Below are 13,743 nucleotides of genomic sequence, written 5' to 3' on the forward strand. Positions count from 1 at the left end.
TCCCCAGAGCCTTGTACTTAATAAAAATAAAGATCTTATTCCCACTTTCATATTATTTTAAATTTTATTAATAATGAATATGCCAATTGGTATTGCCGTCTCTCTTTCACCAAGGAGAATGGCTTGTCTCTCATATTGAATATTAGAGAAGAATGCTGAGTAGCTCACTTTGATTTCCAGCTCTGTACCACTTAGGAATTGTAAGGATTTTAGCAACTTAGTTCTGCTTCCTGTGCCTCCATTTTTCTATCCATAAAGTAGAATAATCACCATAACCATGTTATTAGATGGTGGTGAGAATAAAAGGTAAGTAAGAGGCTTAGAGTAGAATGGCGCCTGCTCCGAATAAGTGTACAGTGCTGACGCAATTGGTTGTTGTTATTGTCGTTGTTGGCATTAGTCAGTCATCATTGTACAATGTATCTGCTGATATCAATTAGCCAATGATAGCCTGGATTGTTGTATCAGCACTGTTTCCAGTGAGTCTTAGAATAAAATGAATATTCATTTCAATCTGGTGAAAAAAAAAGTGACACATAGTGTCTATGAGGGATGGTGGATGGCGGTACTATCTGCCCAAACACAGTGCTTGAGAAACACGAATCCAACTGTGTTGGGAAGAATGCTAGGGAATAAGTTTTCCTGATTTCTTGCCAGCAACTAGTCTTTCTTGATGTTTCTGCGCACTGACATAATACAGCACTCTTTATTTTGGCATCAATACTGACTTAACTATGTCCAAATAAATTAATATTTCCACCTGACCCAATCATTTTGAAAGCAAGTTTGGTAGCCAGTTTCTAAGCTAACCCACATAACCCCTTGGCTTAAAAAATATGCACCATATACCACTGCACTTTAACAATCATTGAGAATTGACAGGTAAACTTTTTTTTATATTTTATATGGAAGCGTTCAGTGCCCTCTCTCTGGCGTTCCTTTAGTGATACAGAGGAAGGAGAAGGAGTTCAATACAGAAAGAGAAAAGGGATATGTGGGAAGGAAGCATGTTAGAATTTGTTGGTATATAGTCATCTGTGCCTTGTTCTGTAGTAAAATCCCAGATCTGAATAGTCTGGAAAAGTTTAAAGATAACAGCGTAGACAAAAGGAAAACTAATTATTGGCCATTACATGGATGATTTGAACATCATTTACATCAAAATTCCAATGAAGCATTGGTGTCAGGGTGAACTGGCTTTGTACATCACTGCTGTTTCTTATTGCCCTCTATGCTCAGATGATTTGTATCCTCTGGTTTTGGCCATTCTAGGTAGAGATGCTGGCTTTATTGACTCCCAGACAGAGCTTTCGGGAAATGGAAATTTTGAATTTCAGTTCCTTTCTTAGTGTTTGATTTGAACAATAACATATTGAAGGGACTACTTTCTGTTTTCAGTCTAGAGAGAATTATCAGTGATGTCAACTCCAGTGTCCCAGATCCCATGATTTGGAAAGTATAGCTTGGGTCTGGCAGAGTGCTGTCAGCTGAAGAGGAAGCAGTCAATTGAGTCTTCCTTTATGCTGGAATCAAGGGCGCCCCACTCCCAGGCCTGCACAAGTGGGACCCTCTGGCATGGCTAAGGAGTGTGCTAAGCAACAGGAGCAGAAGACTTCATTAGGGAAGGCAACTGGAGCTGTAGTTTAGCGATTCTGTTTAAAACACCTAATCTCAAAATCACCCCTTTCCAGGCATATTGCCAAATTACAGCAATGGGCCATTTTTAATGCCCATTTAAAATAAACCCTCTTGAATGTAGCCCTATGGCAAAGGTCCTTTCGGCAGAAAGCCACTATAGACATCAGATCACTCCAAGCATTATTTTAATAGTGTCCAGGCCTTTCAGTAACTTGGGAGCTATTGCCTTTGAACCCAGAAAATGTCAGTGCCCTGAGAACATATAGATATGGCTCTGGCATGGACAATGGCTGAATTTCCTTTCTCAAAGATGAACGGATAATTGCCCTTGTCCATCTATCCGAATTTAACTATTTTTCCCTGATTAATTCTTTTGTCCTACTCCCTTCTGATTTAAATATCAAATTATGCTTATAGGGGTGAGGGATAAGGTAGTAAAGAGGAAGGAAATTCAGTAACAAACATATGCTTTTTGTATGTCAAGTGTAGCTCAATAAAGTGAAAAGTACAGGTACCATTATGATCTGGGAGGTAGATCACCTGCTCTCGCTAGGCCTGAATAATGTAGTCATTGGTACGTGTTTTAGCACCAAACCAACTGAATTTTGAGGCTTAGTGCCAGCTGAATTTTTGTCTGCAGCAATTGTGAAGGCTTTAGCTGCCACCAAAAACAGGGAAAATTCTAAGAAATGAGTTATCCCAATGATACAAATTTGATTACTCAGGTGCATTTTGTTCCCGAAAGTTTCTTAGGACAACAAATGTGTCAAAGTCATGCAATACCTCCATGAACAAATGTCCCCTGTCCTGTAGAGACGAGCACACAGCCTCCCCCTACTAAGCAGAGGTTCCGCTGTCTGTATAAAACTATGAAGACCATGAACTGTAACGCTAATGAGTTAAAACCAGGTGAGATGATGAATCTACCAGGGTAGAATTTTGGGAAAAAGAAAAACATCTTGTTATTAGGAGGATCTGCTGAGCTCAGCCTTGAGGCTTGTCACAGACTGTTCCGAAATCACGGTCCATGGTCTTCTACAAATAATGACTTGAAGTTTATTAGAAACATGGTGACAAATGGAAGCAAAATGTGTCCTTGTGTATAATCCTGCAGATGAGAGGCAGTACTAGGTATCCACCATCCTGGTTTTCGCTCAGAACCTGGGGCTTTCTCCAAGACTGTGACATCGCATATAATGGTTGCTAGGGGATATTTAGACAATGTGAAACAGAGGGGCTGAATCGCGTGTCATCATCTATTTGTGAGAGTGGCTGCTTGCATTTCTGACCATACCTCTCCACTTCTGGGTTATAATTCTAGGTTTATCCGCGTTGCTTCATTGCCTCCTTTTTTTCTAACCTTCTATTAAACCCATTTCCACCTTTTTGTTACTGTAATCAACTGTTCAAGATTGTTTGGAGCATCAAATTTTATAAGGTCACCTGGTTTGTACTGGCTAATCTCACACATAACCGTTTTCACAATGCAATCCAGACAGCTAAGACATTGCTCCCAGGTGCAAGGCACATTCCAATTACTTCAGAGGACTGCGGCCTCTATGTTAGAGACTGGAATCTTTGTTCCTGTTAAAAACAAATACAATTGAATGTTTAATAAAAGACATTTTCTAACTCATTTCATTTTGAGGGGCGGTCAGTTTTTAGACACATTTCTTGTATCCCAGACTGGCCTCTATCTCACTGTGTAGTTGAGGCTGATCTTAAGCTCCCGATTCTCCTGTATTCACCACCCAAGAGTTAGGATTATAGGCATGAACTACTATGCCTGGCTCTAACTAATGTATTTGCCATTTTCACTGGCATCTTAGGCTGTTTAGCTAGTTGTTATAGCCTCTAATAATTGCTACAGTCAATAATTCAGGTGGTAGCACAGCCTTCATTGATTAAGTATGAACAAGTACCAATTACTATGTTATTCAGGCCCAGAAAGATTTGATGTTCTAACTTCTAGATCACAATGGTACTGTATATTTTTTCATTTTACTGGTGCATAGTTGACATGCAGAAAGCATATGTTTGAAGCTTCATTTGGTTATAAATGTACAGTCACGAAACCATGACCACAATGTGTGTGCCAGAAGCAGATTCACCCCTTCCGAAATTTTTCTTCTACATTCTTGAGATGAAAACATAAGATCTACTCTCTTGGTGAAATTTACTACAGACAATATATGCTATATTTCTAGGGTTTTTTCCCATCTTATGTGATTGAAACTTTGTACCCTTTAATTAATACTTCTCTATTGCTCTCGCCTGGGATATAACATCAACCATCCTACTCTCAGCTTCTACAGATATGATTTATTTGTTTTATATTAATGTGTTTGAGTTTCTTGCCTGGTCATATGTTAGAGTACTTTGTGTGTGCCCCATGTCCCAGGAGGCCAGAAGAGTTTCAGGCTACAGTGAGCAGCCATGTGCATACTAGGAACCGAATCTGGATCCTCTGCAAGAATAATGTATATAGAGTATAAAGTCAAGCTCACAAGAAAGCTATATAATTGACCTTTGAATCACAACACTTCCTACCTGCCCTTCAACTTGGCTGGAGTCCCTATGGGTGGCACTTCCCTTCCTGCTAAGACTGCCTGCTGCCAGAGCTTAGTGAATGCATCTAACTAGCTCTCTCCCCTCTGAGTTGATCAGAACAGGCTTTAGAACTCCTCCAGGCTTTGCAGATACTTCATTTTTCTTATGTTTCATGCTATATCCTCCTAGATACTGAGTCTTAAGAAAAAAAAAAAAACAACTCAAGATTCTAGCCATTCTGTTCTTCTTCTGCCAGTAGCTCCTTTAAGGGCCTGTAATTCGAGGGAAGGCCTGACTTTCAAAACAAAGACTAGCTTTTCAATTAAATACCATAATTTTATGGCTGCAACAGAGTTCTGAGGTCCCACACTCCTATCAGTAATCCCTCTTTGCCAATTTTCTTCTAATTTCCATTTCCTTGTGACTGTATGGCACCGCAGGCAGCATATTTCTGAAGAAATTGCTGTTTTTAGAAGTAGTTGGCATGAGTCAGTTTTGGCCACACTCCTCACATTTTACCCATGTCATAGAATTCTTTTCTTATCTATTCAGCGGGTTCAGTGTAGCCAAGCAACCAAAGCATGCAGCTTATGTAGAGTTCCACCAACAGAAATGAAAAAAGAAATGGACCCAGACTATGACAAAGAGATGCATCTTTTCCATCTGTGTGTAGGACAAGTGTGCTATGGCATCTGTGTGGAGGCCGGAGGACAACCTTGCATGTAGGTTGTCTCTTTCTACCTTGTTTGAGATTAGCTTTCTTTGCTGTTGTATGCTCTAGGTTAGTTGGCTCGTGGGCTTCCAGGAGTCTCCTATCCCTGCCTTCCCTCTTTAAGAACACTACAATTACAGATAGGTGCTACATCTGGCTATATGTGGCTCCCAGGGAATCTGAACTCAGGTCCTTATGTCTGAGTGGCAAGGACTTTATCCATGAGTCATCCCCTTAGCTTATATGGCCTTATCTTTTCAGGCAGTAGTATGTAGTGGTTTTGTGGATAATCTCTGGGTTGAGATGACAAGAATTCACATTGCAGCATTGAATTCTACTTCTTCAGCTCCTCTGTGGCTCAATTTTCGTACCTACAGAGTAGAGAAAGCAGTAGACATTCTTTGTGGGGTGGTTTAGATAATTATATGAATTAATTCACATAAAATATTTAAAACACTATCTTATGCAGTAAGCAATGCAAGGTTGCTAGTTTATTATTATTTCTGAAGCTTATTTTCAAATGCCGTGTGATATTTACCCTTGAAGGAGATGGACATAATGATACCAGTATTGTACACACAGCCAAGAGTCCTGTGTCCCATTGCTGCTAACATAAACCACATAGCTCTATGACTTAGGTCTAGTCTTAATTTCAGCTAGCTCATGTGTGAAATTGGGGTAATAATGTTTCCCATAACTACATATATACACCAGTGCACATATACACATGCACTTTTAGTGATGGAGAAGGAGAGAATGAATTAAAAGAGATTACCAATTTCAACATTTGAAGTGATAGTAGTTACTACTTTCCAAATATGTTATGGTGACTTAGTGACCTATATACTGTCTATGTTTAAGCTATGAAAGATTCTTAGCACACTTTTCACATATACATGGCATTTTGTGCTTTTCGACATAGAGAAGTCATTTATTATTTTATCACAGCTGACATTTACAAGCCTTTAGGGACTGTGCAGTTTTGTGCTTTATGCATTTAGTAAATATTAAATGAAACATGTTTATACAAATAATGTCATCAGTCTAATGGGACAGCTAAAATAGCTCATAAATGCTCTTTAGTTTTTGAGAAAGTGTTTAATATTGCTGACATCACAATGATAGGAGCCTATGTTTATTTGGGTGCCTAACAAATTGTTATTTAGACTGGTCATATGTCTTAAGGGACAGAATGAAAAACAAGTGTCTCAACAAATTTTAGGCCTTGGGTCACATACCACAAACTAGTCTCTTTTTACTTAAGAGAACAAAATGTAAGTCCTATGGCTCTCTGTAAAAGCTGAACAGAGTGTTGTTATATGGAGAGCTCAGCGAGGTACCTATTGAGTTGATGAAAGAATTATGCCTTCAGAAGAGCTTGCATGTGTAGCTTTTAAGGCAATTCAGATTTGGTACTTCTTGTTACTGATGAGAGTAAGGAAGAGACTGTTCTTTCTAGGAACTGTGGGAAAGAGCGTTCTGTCTGTTGCTTTGTCACTAAAGCTTTGGCTGTGAAGTCCATGTGGAAATGCAAAATCCTATAAACATCCTTATTATCAAGTTACAGACCAAAGTCTCTTTAAGAGCAAGGGTTGGGGGGATAGAGATGGCTCAGTGATTTAAGAGCACTTGTTGCTTTTGTAGATGGTGTGGGTTCGATTCCCAATACGCACATGGCAGCTTACAACTGTCTACAACTCCAGTCACAGTAGTTTTTATGCTCTTTTGTGGCTTCTGTGGACGTCAGGCACACATGCAGTGTACAGACATAAATGCAGGCAAATAATCTAGACACATAAAATTTTTTAAAGGAAAAGAGATGGTTTAACAGAACAAGAGTTGCATAAACCATTGACAGTTGACCTTCATTAGGACAGTAGTTCAATGTCTAAGCAATTAGAGAAGGAACGCAGTGTAAAACACACATGTTAATTGGCCTAAGAACACGGAAGATCCTCTAGGTAGTTTGCTCTTTATGTCAATAATTTAAGTTCCGTTGAGCAGAAACAGATTCTCATTAGCTAAAGTCACTACAGGGAGGTTTGCAGTCCAACCTTTAAACGACACTACATACACCTTCCTAATGGAACAGAAGCTTTCGTTCAGTACCTTCTTCACCAAAAACGCTTATTTTATTTTTCTAAGTTTAGGTTAGCAGCAAGCACTTCAAGGAAGAAACCCCTCACACTTAGTTCATGAATCGTGATAATGGATTATAAGGCAAAATTTTCAGAAGTCGAGAAAACAAGAACCAGATCTAGAATTATGACATGATAGAGTGGTTGGTTGGTTTGGGTTCAGTTAAAAGAAGCCATTATTTTCACAGTTGTATCTTGTAATCCATGGTCCCTGCCATAGTGTATGGAGCAGGACCTTTTCCTTCGAGTCTTTACTTTAAGGTAATGGTTCAGTGAGCAGGCCTTACCCATTCAATGTGTGAATTCTTGAAGAAACTGCAGAACTTGACTTTTTTTGGATAACAGTAGACTTTCTTTTGTAAAGAATGAACTGAAGTTCTGAGAGTACAACACCTTGTGCCTCTTTTAGTGGATGTCACTTCTTAGCCATGGGGACCTTGAGTAAACAAGATTGGATGATTGGATTGAGATCTGGCTAGTTCAAACAAAATCTTGGAAGACAGTGGAGAACGGGAGAAGACTAAGTAGGGATCATGTCTTAGAAGAAGCTCATCAGGTTGATAGTGTGAAAACTGCTGAGATGCTAAGCTATAGTATTCTTTTACAATAATTAAGTTTATTCTTGGTGTTCCACAATCAAATGGGTGTCTTAACTCTGCAGCTTCTGAAGAACAAATTTTTATTAAAATCAAGATTTTATCAATGTCAAGAAAAGATTTTCCTCTGAAGTACCCCTGCACTGTTCTGTCAAGCTACCTCTCTGGTTTACCAGGGATGCCTTATTCCTATGGCCATATGAACACATGCGTTTTTAGCCCTGTTGAAACCAGTCATACGACAGTCTACTTCAGTTTTAAATTGTTAGCTACATTTATCTCCAGTTTTTAAGGTGTGGGGGAAAGAAGTGGAAAGAGAGTACTCTGGCAGCTGCTGGGGAGGACAGCATCTTCTAACAAGTTCCTGAAAGGGCCCCACCTATTTAAAGTTGGAATGCTTCTGTAATGGCTACTCCAGCCAGCCCTGAGACTACATTATTGTGACAGTGTTTTGTCTTTCTCCATATCCTGATTTACCTACTTGTCTATTTGCATTCTACCTTATTACGCAAAGAATTGTAAATTCTCTGTAAGAATGTGCATAAAAATAAAATTAAAATAAAATTTAAAAAGATTATGCATAATAACAGTGAGGCGTGCTGTAGCTAGAATACCCAGGAACCCTCCAGCCAGTGGAAAAATCCAGATAGGAAAGATGGAGTAAGGCTATGACACAAAGCACATGACATGAAGTTTATTATGCTTGATAGAGGGAGGCTATAAATTTTAGCTGTAAGCTTTCAACTCATAAATGTGAGTAGGGAAAAATTATGAGTTACATGACTCACAGAGTCCAGAAGGTGAAAGCAAACTAGTTGTTCAGCAAAACTAATGGACAGTAAATGATAAGAACTAATTGGGCTAATGGGGCAAAAGTGTGGTCAACTGTTGCAGGCTCATAAATTTTCGAGTACAGATTTTCACTTCTTGCTTCTGAGGACCCTTGCAATAAATCATTTTAATTGTCTTCTCTAGTCTGTAATAGCCTTTGGAGGAAAATTTATTTACCTGTCTGTCTCTTTATCTATCTATCCATCCTCTATGATTCTTCTATTTATCTGTCTATTCGTTCGTCCATTTGTCCATTCATATCTATCTATCTATCTATCTATCTATCTATCTATCTATCTATCTATCTATCTGTCTGTCTGTCTGTCTGTCTATTGCCCATCTTTAATGATACATATAATAACCCATGCAAATGCACTTCTTTTATTCTTTCCTTCAATCATTTATTTACTGCTAGTTGATGTACCTTGTAGTTAGACACCTAGGAGTACAAGGTAAAAATTGAGACTTTATATTTCTAGGCTGGTCATAGTCCTACAAAATAAATGACTTATATTTAATAATGATTTATTCCTAAACTTAGTCAGTTCTGGTTAAAATAATGTGAATTGTAAAGCCCTAAAAAGTACAGCAGAACTTGAACTAAATGTTTTTAGTGTCTTCTTTATGAACTATTTTAAAAAACTTTCTGTTTCTGTGTGGCTGGTTTTCAAAAAACGATGCAGTATTCAAAAATAACATTGCAATGTATTGCCTGTTTGGGTGTTTTGGTCCGTTAAATTATTTCAGTGGTTTTTCAATCTAAAATTGCATTGATGTCACATGGCAGCTATTGTATGCTAAAACTCCCCTTTTCATGAACGAAATGTCTAAGCAGCTTGACGGAAAAAGAGGGAGTGACTTAGCTGTGTTCAGTGGTTCTCATCACTAGTTCAAAGACCGAGTTCTAAAGTTCTGGCACTTCCAAAAATTCACAGACCTTACTTAAATGGGTTTAAATTGGAAAGAAAAATCAAGTAGGTGATAAGGGAAGCACAATGTCTGGATAACAGGATAAAAATATTTTCTTTTTATAAGAAACTGCCTCTCTATCATTTAAAGTGGTTGTATCATCTTGTGTTCCCACCAGATATTGCAGGGTCTCTCTTGCTGTTGCTCTACACCAGAGGTTCTCAACCCGTGGGTCGCAACCCTCAGGGTAGTTGCCCAAGACCATGAGAAAACATAGATACTTACATTATGATTCATAACAGTGGCAAAATCACAGTTATGGAGTAGCAGTTGAGATTATGTTATGGTTGGGGTCGCCACCGCATATGATTGTGGTCACCATATCTGTATTAAAGGGCCACAGCTTTCAGGAGGTTGAGAACCATTGCTTGATAACCTCACAGCATTTGCTATTGTCCATTGTATGACTTAACCATTCTATTGCCTGCCCAGTGGCATGCATTATTACTTTAATTTTTTAAGTCCCTAAAGATATATGGTATTGAGCATCTTTTCTCTATTTATTTGGGATCTATGAATCTTCTTTGGTGACGTGGCTCTTCAGATATTTTGCCCATTTTCTAAGAAGGTTGTTGTTTTTGTTACTGTTATATTTTATTTATACATTCATTCATTCAATGGTACACCTCCCTAGCACTGGTACTATAAACTCGTGCTACTATGCCCAGATTTTTTTTTACAGATTTTCTGGGGATTGAACTCAGATCTGTAATGCTTTTACAGCGAGCCCTTTACCAACTAAGCTGTCTCCCTATCTCCTAAGGGTTTTTGGCTATGAAGCTAATCCACATTCAGCCTCTAGCAATTAATCAAGATTAAATGTCTTTGCTTTTAAACTGAGGCCCTGGAATCCAACTAGAAATATTACCTGTATGGGTCACATAACCTCCGAGCCTCAGTTTCCTCACCAAACACATGTGCTTATGTCATTGATGCATAAGAAAATAGAAACATGTGTGCCATGGGTTCCGGCAGTATTCATCCTAGGAATGGGGAAAAAAGTTCTCATAAAGTAGTTGCCATCCTTGCAGTGCTGGAAAAACTGTCCTGAAAAAAATAACTCGTTTCTATAACAATTGCTTACTCTACAGACCTTGAAAAGGATTCCATGGTTCATTTATTTTTCTTGTCTTTCAGTCCCAAGTATATTCTCATTTTAAAAAAAAATATACTCAGCTGACTACCAAGAAGGCACATAAAAGCCCATTTCATTTAGTGTAGATCTGAGTGCAAGAACGCCAGCACGATATACTAAGGGCAACCATTCAGCTGCGGTGGTCGACGATAGATCTTGAGGGGGAGTAAGTAGAAGAAGTTATTGAACTATTTAAAGAGAATCTGTACACTTCTCCCATGAAACTGTGTCTGGAGAATTGTCTGTCATTGTGCATCAAGCTGGAAGGAGAACATTGGCAAGGCAACATTAGCATCTGTGGTGATAGGGATGGTGACAGGAACATTTAGAAATCTAGGGATTGGGCTAGTGAGATGCCTAAACCTGTTGCCAAGTCTGAAAACTTAAGTTCAGTCCTGATCCCTGGAACTCACGTGGTGGACTGGAAGGAGAACTGATTCCCATAAGTTGTTCCATGACCTCCACAAGCATGCCATGGCACACGCGTGTACACACACATCAATCAATCAATACAAATGTAATAACAAGAGAGAGGAAAATGGAACTTGTCTGGATGTGGGCATATCTCAGCTTATTAAATCCATTTCTTTTCATCGATAGATTATAAAATCAGCGAATGTTTTCAATGACGAATTGTTCCTGATAACTGATCCCACTAGATTTACTCTCCTGTTGACTGGACATAACTCTTTACTTCATGGGAGGAAAGAGGAAAATCACCTCTAGCTAAAGTATACTTGAATATCTGACCACGTCATCAATGGACTTACACTTCCTTGCGTTTACTTCTGTCCTTGACTTTATTTCACAAGTCCTCAAGTGACAGAAGAAAGCCAAGCATCTCTTTTCACCTAGTATTGCTTCCTATGAGACCCTGGATGAGACCTTTACCTGACTCCCTTGTGCTTTGGTCTGCTGTCCTGTGATACAGAAGCAAGGGAATTGAGCAAACTCCAGAGATGTGCCCAGTTCGTTCTGAGCTGTAGACACTGCTGTAGAAAGTTCGTTCGAGCGTGATGTTCGCTAAGGTCCCCAACCCTTTCCCCCTGCAATACGTGTTGTTGTTGTTGTTTCTCTAGACGAGTTCATGATCTTTTGTAATTTCCTCTTTCTATTGATCCAGTGGTGCTAGCCACAGAACTTTGAAAAAGGAATGTTATTGGCAGGAGGATCTGCGGGCTTTTCCTGCCATGTATCTTGTGTATTAGAGAATGAGAACACCACAATTCAGGTAAAATTCTCTTCACAGAGAATTCATTTTAGAGCAGCCCAGATGATTGAGACCTATAGGGGTAACCTGGCTGCGAAGCAGTCTTTTTCCTTCTCTTACTTCATGCTGCCCCAAGGCCAAGGTGAAAGTGCTGCTCTGCTTTATTGGTCTTTGGGTTTCAATTTCTTCTGGTACATTTTCATTCAGAGATGAGAAAGCCGATGGGAAAATGATGAGGTGAAAAAAGAGCTTAACTTTGTACAAAGAGAATGTGTAGAAACTGCAAGCTTGAGGGCCGCCGGGGTGTGACCGTCACTTAGAGACACTGGTCAGAACTGATTCCTTCTCCTGTGCCACCGTGTGACCTTGGGGAAATATGGCCATTCTACTGAGACTCAGTTTCATCATCTGTTAAATCGGGGTTGATAATACCAAATTCAGCCAGTTATTGTAAAATGTAGCTGTCATGAGACTCTTGGACATGGTTTGGAATCTCTGCACTATGAAGACTCTAAGTATTTTATTCTGAAATAGGGTCACCCTGTGTAACTCTAGCTGAACCTGAAATTCCCCGTGTAGATCACATTGGCTTTGAACTTCTTCTGCCTCTGCTTGACAGATGTTGGGATTCTACGAGTGAGCCACTGTGCTTGGCCACTTGTGAATGTTTCTGAGACAAGGGTGGTATATCATTAATCTCCACCTAGCAGATATATTCATAGTACCTAGCACAACCTAATAAATAATATACTTCTACCTAAAATAAAAATGAATAAATAATTTAAAATATCAAACTTTCTGATGGTTTTAAAGGATTGAGTGACTGGCCCTTTGCACTGGACTAGATGATCACATAGCTTCTTTCAACATTTAGATTCAAGGATGGAGCAGAAAGTAACGAGTGTAACGAAGATGATTGTTGTAAGATAAAGTGTCTAAGAATCACTTAATGTTCCAAATAAAAGAAAACAAACAAGGGAGTGTGTAGTGATTGACGGAAAGGAAAAACTTGCTCTGGGTCACAGAGTTACAAAATGGAAGGAATCGACAAACACTGGTACCTTCCACTGGTGCCGAGGTCTCTCGCAGACCAATCGCCAGTGCACATATTCTCCAAACCTTTGGTAGTTGCCTAAGTTCTCATTTCTAATTTATTGTTGGTCTCTAGTGGACTTGAAAGCGCTTTAGAATTCCACTGGCACCACTCCAGCATTGCTGGGTATGAGACGAGCTCCAGGGAGGAGCCTGGGGAGCGAGTTCTATCTTGTGAGGGATCTGGGACAGATGGCAGTTGTTCAGCCTAGAGCTCCCTTCTGCCACAGATGACTGCAATGTGGGGCTAAGTGATCCCAAGGAATACAATCTCTCTAGCCATCTGAAGGTAGTAATCATTTGATTTTTCAAGGCTCATGAATTGGCATCGTTTAGAGCGCACCTGTCATGGACCTTTGCATTTTAGAAGGAACTGAACGGACCAATGTTAAATATGAGGAAACTTGACTATTTTTTTTCTTTTTAAACTCTTTTATTTCTTTTTAAAAAGTCTTTGGTTGTGTTTTTTTTTTTCCTTTTCACATATATGTGGTACTCTGGTTATTTGGAATAATTTGCATCTAGAATATTTTGGTTTGGGGAAAATGGGATGGCACAACTTTCTCTCTCAAAGCAGTGACACTAATTGGGCTCTTGCCAAGGGCCCGAAGCAGCAGATGTAATCTTGAATCCGTGGTCTCTGTAGACCGAATGGGGCTTCCAAGCCATGTGGAACTGCACTTACCAAGGAAGCTTAGCGGTTATCCTCCCAGATGTTCAACTTGTAGTTATTGTCACTACCAAATGTATAGATAAGTGCATGCTTGTTTTCCCCACCCATTCAGTGGATGAATACCTTTTCCAGGTCTAGCAATCTGTCAGAGAACTCCCTTGAAAGTTATCTGGGGAAAATCTACCCAAAGTGATTGAAT

The 13,743-nt window shown here is 39.3% G+C and overlaps 1 protein-coding gene across 1 annotated transcript in view; it reads left to right on the forward strand.

Annotated features, from left to right (window-relative positions):
- The window catches only part of Gpc3 (glypican 3), a 348,387-nt gene that overhangs the window by 179,915 nt on the left and 154,729 nt on the right, over window positions 1-13,743 (forward strand). The window lies entirely within an intron of this gene.

This window comes from Myodes glareolus, chromosome X (assembly GCF_982192425.1).
Source record: "Myodes glareolus chromosome X, mMyoGla1.1, whole genome shotgun sequence".
Lineage (NCBI taxonomy): Eukaryota > Metazoa > Chordata > Mammalia > Rodentia > Cricetidae > Myodes > Myodes glareolus.